The sequence below is a fragment of the Marmota marmota genome, unplaced genomic scaffold (assembly GCF_001458135.2).
Source record: "Marmota marmota marmota unplaced genomic scaffold, marMar, whole genome shotgun sequence".
NCBI lineage: Eukaryota > Metazoa > Chordata > Mammalia > Rodentia > Sciuridae > Marmota > Marmota marmota.
The window spans coordinates 4,597,919-4,604,732 of record NW_026000242.1 but is presented as its reverse complement, the minus strand read 5'-3'; the positions used below and the strand labels follow the sequence as shown (position 1 = coordinate 4,604,732).

The 6,814-nt window shown below is 49.9% G+C and overlaps 1 protein-coding gene across 2 annotated transcripts in view; it reads right to left on the bottom strand.

The window, feature by feature from the left end:
• The window catches only part of Nectin1 (nectin cell adhesion molecule 1), a 101,543-nt gene extending 101,126 nt beyond the window's left edge, over positions 1–417 (bottom strand). Inside the window, exon 1 of one of the 2 annotated variants that reach the window (XM_048795819.1) lies at positions 1–417. This exon is cut by the window's left edge and continues 416 nt beyond it. The gene's annotated coding sequence lies outside the window, so the exon portion shown is untranslated. The other variant, XM_015489732.2, reaches the window with a different exon arrangement.
• Positions 418–6,814: the final 6,397 nt, after the last annotated feature.

The window sequence follows — 6,814 nt, the reverse complement described above, 5'->3', positions numbered from 1 at the left end:
GGCCAGCTGCCGGAGGGGCTCAGGCTGTGCGGCCGGCGCGAGGAGAGCGAGCCGGGTGCGCCGCGCGTCCCCGTCGCCGCTGCGCTGCCCGGTGCCGGCGATCCGCAACAATGTGGAGCTGCCTGGGCGCCGAGGCGAGCCGTGCTCGCTCCTCTCCCTCTCTTTCTCTCACTCGCCGAGCTCCAGCCTCTCACCGCTCTCCCGTGATGTCAGCCCGAGGGGGAGGGGTTAGCGTTAACCCCCTCCTGGCTCCGACGCACGCCTGGCCCCGCCGGGCCTCCGCCCGCCAGCTCGCCAGCCCGCGCCTACAGGGCCTAGGCAGAGGCCGATGGGACGACGACCGTGGGGTCCCGTTCAGGCCCCCTCGCTCAAGGAATGCCCCCTTGGTCGCCTTTCAGCCCGGGAGTGGGCCGGAGGGCGGGCTGCCCTCCCTGGTCGCTGACAAAGGGAGGTAGTGACCCCTAGCGGCCGGCGTCGGAGAGAAGCAGCTCTGCGGGGGTGGAGTTAAGATGGGGTGGCGGGGCCGCGGCGGAGGAGCGGTGCGGAAAGCACTGGATTTAGCAATGTCAAAGCTTTTATAGCCCTCTACTCCAACTCTGGACCCATTTCACAGATGAGGAAACAAAGGCCCAGTGGAAGGCTAGGCATCTCGCCCAAGCCAGAAAGAAGCAAAGCTGGAACTACACCCCGGTAGCCAGAGCTACCACTCCTCTGCAGCGCTTGGACGCTGAATGGAGAGACAGTTCTATGCGCTGCCAACCGGAAGCTACCAAAGAAGCCGGTGGTGGGCACTGGTGGGTGAGATCAGGCATTCAGGTTTCTGGCACGGTTTCTTTTATAATCGTTACTGAGTTTAGGGGTTCCTTTCCCCAAATCGAAGCACTCTCCTTTTCCCCAAGGGAACGCAAATCCGTGCCTCTCTTTTGATTGATTTGCGGGATACCCGCGAAAGTGGCTCATTCAGTCAGTGTCCCCGCCAGGGTAGGGACTCTCGGGCCCCATCCCGTTCACCACCCACCACATCCGGGTGTGGTGGGCTTCCTGCCAAGACGAATGCACCCTTCAGAGCCCTTGGCAGCCCGAAGCCTGCCCTTTCTCCCTTTCCTCTAGACCTCTTGTCCCTATCCCTGATTGGGGGAGGCAGACAGACAGGGTTTCCCACTAAAGAGAGTCCTGACCAGACAATGCTCCCTTTGCCCTTTGCCCAGCTTCCAAGGCTGCAGGAGCAGAGCCAAACAGCCTGTTTCTGATAATAAGTAAATTATCTATCCTGAGTGTAGGAGGAACAGGAGAGGCAAGCAGGGCACCACTTTCCTCTTCTGGGGAACTGGCCCAGGAGTATCTCCTGAAGTAGTCACACTGGGGACTCACATGGACACTCGCTTGCTTGGATTCTTGCTCACTTGCTGTACCTTTTACATTTAACACGTAATTTTTTTTTTTTTTTTTTTTTTTTTTTNATGCTGCCCTCTCCTGACCACTGCAGCTGTACCAAGCCAGCAAGTGTGGCTCTCATAGGCTGGCTGTTCTTCATCAAAGGGGCTTTGGCTATTTTAGGCCCTTTACATTTCCCATGAACTTTAGAATCAGTCTTTTTTTTTTTTTTTTTTTTTTTTTTTTTTTTTTTTACCAAAACACTGTGCCAGGCTTGGGGATATACAGAAGTGGTCATTGTAATGCCCTTGCCCCAAGGAAGCCCAGTCTAGCAGGGGGAAGCCAGATGCAGAAACAGATGATAGGAAGAAACATATATGGTGTGGTGTGGTTTGGTGGGTCCTGGGGAAAGTAACCAGTTTAGCCTGGGCAGTTTAGCAAAAGCTTAGTGGAAAGGGGCAGAGTGAGTCATCTATCAAAGCTGAGCCTGGCTGGGGAAGGCAGTCAGGAGACCAGATTTAAGGTAGGGGGTCAGCACAAGGAAAGGAATGAAGGTGAGCAACAGGGGAGGTGGTTGGGGCCCTCAAATGGTTGGTCTTAACCTGAGCCTAATCTCCAGGAAAGAACAGGCCTGGTGCTCTGTGAACCATGCCAAGTAGCCACCAGCAAGATTTTAAGCTTGGGAATGCCCCTCTCAAATGTAGTTTATGATAGCTGGTTCTGCAGCTGGGACTCTCCCATCTGGCTGTCAAGTGTTTTAAGGGCCAGGGCTGAATTGGATTCATACTCTGTGCCTGGCATGGTGGAAGCTGAATGGATGGATGGGTTCAAGGGGACAATTCCAGATGCACCAACATCTGCCAGTTCCCTGCTCTTTTTCTCTTACCCTCCCCAATTTGGCATGAAAATTCTTGGATGCTCTGCTTTTAAATGGGCTTCAAGAGTGTGTGTCTTTAGGGGAGGGGCATGAATGCCTGGGGATGGGTTGGTTGGAGAAGATGATGGCAGATAAATGAGATCATATGATTTTACATTCATCATCTTTAAAGAAGCAGAGAGGCTGCTGGAAGAGGTGATATTTGACTGGGGCCTTGAAGAATGGATCAGGTTTGGACCAAGGGAGGCAGAAGAGGGAATTTCATGTATGAGGCAGAGTTTGAAAAGAAGGTAGAGGTGCATAGAGGTGGAAGAGGTTCTGTTAGTGTGGGAACAGCAAGTGTTCCCATTTGTTTTCATCCTGGGGATATGTAGGAGAAAGGGACAGGTGGGTGCAGCCAGATTATGAAAGGTCTGGAAGGTTTCCTTCTTGGTGGGAAGAAGCATAAGACAAAATATCAGGTGAGCGGGCTCAGGTCCCTCGTAAAGCCCAGGAGCCATTTTTGCTCCTTCCTTCTTCTTCAGCTGTCACATTCCAACTCAAAAGCAAACCCCATTAATCCTGTGTCCAATCTGTCTGATATATCTAATGACATTGCTCCACTTCTGCTGTCACTCTCGTGCCTGCATTCATGATTTCTGGGTAGCCCTTACAGTACCCTCGGACCAGTATGGCCTGTACACACTGCGGGGAGAGGATAACATGTATGGATCAAGTGCATGACACTGTACAACTAGGTCGCCTGATTTGAATTCCTAAACACCAGCTCTGACCCTTAGTAGCTGTGCGTCTGCAGGCAAGTGATTTAATTTCTATGTGCTCAACATTTCCTCAACTGTAACATAGGGGGAAATAATAGCACCTACTTTATGGAGTTGTTGTGAGGATTAAATAAGTTAAACATATTAAGTACTTGGAACAATACCTGGTGTATAGGGAAAATGGCTTAAGTGCTAGGCATTGTTATTACTATAATCTGTCTCCCCACATACAGTTTTGCTCCATTCTGCTAGAGGAATGAATATACATACACACACACCTATGTGTGTGTGTGTGTGTGTGTGTGTCTAGAAAACTTTTTTTGTTGAAATAATTTGGGATTTACAAAAGAATCACAAAGATGGTTCAGAGTTTCTATATTCCCTTCATCCAGCTTCCTCAAATGTTAGCATCTTATATAATTATGGTACATTTATCAGAACTAAGAAGTCAGCATTAGTATAATGCTATTAACTAAACTATAGAATTTATTTGGATTTTTTCAGGTTTTCCACTAATGTCTATTTTCTATTCTAGGAGCCAATCTAGGATACCACATTGCATTTAGCAGCGGATTATCTTCTAATGCAAATGATCAGGTTGATTCCTGAGAACCCTTCCCTAGCCTGCCCGACTCTGAGGCTGGTGTCAAGTCCTCAACAGGGAGTATGGGGCTCCTGGTTGCTTCTGCAGCCTCATCTTTCCCCTCTCCTGGGCTCTAAGTAGAACCTATTGGGCTTTCCTGAAGCTCTAGCCACCAAACATGTCTCCTCTGCACCCAAGCTGTTCCATCTGCACCAACACTCTTCCCCTGCCTTTTGGTCAGCCACTTTTTCTTTAGGGCTCAGTTTACATTTGTCACTTCCTCGTGGTGTCCCAGGCACATTCCCTCCTGTTTTCTCCCATGGCTCCTGTTGCATTCTTATAACTGCTTCAGTAATTGTTTATAATGCTTGATTCACTTCCAATAGGCTGTCAGTTTCTGCTGGACAGGGACCACGTTAGTTTTGCTCTCTTCTCTCCCTAGCATCTTGAACATGCCTGGTATCTGGTAAGCACTTAATGAGAATGTGCTGATTGATTCCTTCACATCCTGTGCCACTTTCTGCCAATCACTTCCCCTGCCTGGGCCTCAGTATTCTCATGTGCAGACTGAGGAAGTTAGTGTGTTCAGTGGTTTTCAAATTATTCTTTGAGAACCCTAGGATTTCTTGGGCTTTCCTCATTCCCTTACCACTGCTTCAGTAGGAGCCCTGTTTAAAGAGCATGATATTCTTGTGCACTGGGTTTGGACTTCTGAAAAGGAATCTTCTTAATGGATTTGAAGATTCTGCTGCTTAAAAAAAGTTGAAAACTCTTGATGGATTATTGTGTTATGTATTACATATAGTTATGTGATTTAACCACTCCATGATATATATGCACATTTCTTTTTGTAGGCCATGGAGAGCCATTATTGGGATCTGTCGGATCTGTGCTTTCAGGAGATGAATCTGGCAACGATGTGGGTAGGATGGACACATGACGATTGGTCAGTGAAAGTGGAGGCGACCTGGGAGAATGGGTTGTCATAGAAGCCAGTGACAGAAGGATTCAATGGAGAAGGTTGCCAATGGCATGCGATACTGCAGAAAGCAGGCAGGGACAGAAGGATTTTTGTTTGTTTGGTTTGTTTGGGGTACTGGAGATTGAACCCAGGGGCGCTGTATCACGGAACTATATCCTCAGTCCTCTTTATTTGTTTGTTTTTTCTTTTGTGGAAGAGTCTTGCTACATTGCTCATGCTGTCCTCAAACTTGTGATTCCCTTCCTCTGCCTCCTGAGTTGCTGGGATTCCAGGCATGTCACCAAGCTCTGCCAGAAGAGGTCTTTGGAAACAGTGGCAAAAACACCAGTGACCTTTGAGAGAACGATATTGGTGGCCAAGCAAGGACAGAATCCAGATCAAAGGGGGGAGAAGCAGCAAGTGGAAGCAGAAGCAGCAGGTGTCCTTCTTTCTTTTGAGAAGCTTGGTGGTGGACAGAGGGACGAGCTGATCAGAAGCCTGGAGGGTTAGTGAGACAGGCCCAGGAGCCTTTTTGATGGGGAATCAAATGCTGCTGAGCATCTGGGAGTCAGACAGAAAGAGCCGGTAGACAGTGAGGGATTGGAGAAGCAGGTATCTGAAGTGAAAGGGGTCGTTTATGGAGCAAGCCCTGGACAGGGGTGGATGGTGGGTGAGAGGGGAGGAGAGCGCAACCTTGGGAAGACAGGTATTTTTCTGGAGGGAAGACAAAGAGAGTAGCACAGGTGGAAAGTGGGGGAAATTAATAAGGTCATGGTAGCGAAGTGGAAGCTGAAGTTGCCTGCAGAGAGAGGTTGGAAGGTGACTTCTTATTTCACAAGTGGGAAGGCCGAAAGGAGTGGCAGGGCGTGTGACTAGTGATCTTCAGCACCTGTAGGGGGAGAGGAGCCGCTGTCTGTGGATCTTCCTAGGAGAATCAGGGCCTGTGGCATCCGTTTTGGGGAGTAGATTTCAAGTTAGTCTAGGGACGACTGTGGGGATCCAAGCTGACCGGCCATGGAATGAACTTCTGGTCACTCTCAGATTGAGGCTGCTGGGTCATTTATCAGCCATGCTGTTGATGGGATCTTTGCTCTGGCATGGAGACGGATGAGATGAGTTCCACATGCCCTCCTGTCTCTGAGACTGGGTGACTGCTGGAATGACAATCCACTCAAAGCGCAGGCTGCTGGGCTCACCTTTCCCACACCCCAGAGCTGCAGTCAGCTAAGCTGGGAGAGCAGACAGATCAGTCCAAGAGACAGGCCGTCCCAAGGACACTTTCCCCAGCCCCTCCCTCGGCCTGGAGACGTTTTCAGACAAGCACTGTTGGGCTTGGAAAAGGCCCAAAGTCAATACAATAATGACTTCCCCTCCCGGCCATATCCCAGGCCCCTCTGTGTCATTCAGTAATTGGCTAATAAAGCTCACTTTGATGTGAGGAAACTCTATGAAGAAATCCCCGAGATTCCCCAACCCCCTGGAAAGTGTTGATAGCAGAAGGTATGTTGGAATGGTATGCCGAATGGAGGTCACCCCTTCCTGTGTCCCCAGTCCTCAATCCAAGGTCAGTTGAGGCTGAGGGCAAGAGGAAAGGAAAGGAAGAAGAGAAGGGATCCCTCAGAGAAAGTGTGGGCAGAACTTGAGTCAACCCCAGAGACAGCCTGCATAGGTACCCCTTTCCCTAAGCTGACAGGCCAACCTTGCCCCAGGCAGTGCTCCTGGGGGTAGTGGGGTAACCACAGCCCCTAATTACTGTTATCATCACAGTGGTAGCTGTGGTGATTATGATGGTGCCTCTGTATCCCACAGTGCTTAGCAACATTTAATTATTGTTATTCCTACCGAGATCACTGCAGAGCCTCTCTATTGCCATGGCTGCCATTCTCTTGGGGATGGATCAGCTAAATGCAGCTGCACCCCACCGCCAGGTCCAATGATCTAGTGTGTCAAAGTGGTACCAAGATGGCTAACAGGCAGCCAGTCTCTCCCCCGTGGGCTGCGGTGTCCCAGGGATCTCCAAGGCTGTTGGGGCAATATGGAAAGGCCCTAGTCCCATCTTGAACATCCATTTCTCCAGAAAAAACTGAGTTCAGAAGGGGAGTTAGTATTGTCCCTGTTTCTATTCCAAGGGCTAAGCAGGGAGACCAGACAGAGATCAGCCCGAGAGACAGGCCATCCCAAGGACACTTTCCCTACAGTCCTGTGAACCACCACATCCAGAATCCTAGGGAAGATTGCAGGTGAGTGGAGGCAGATTT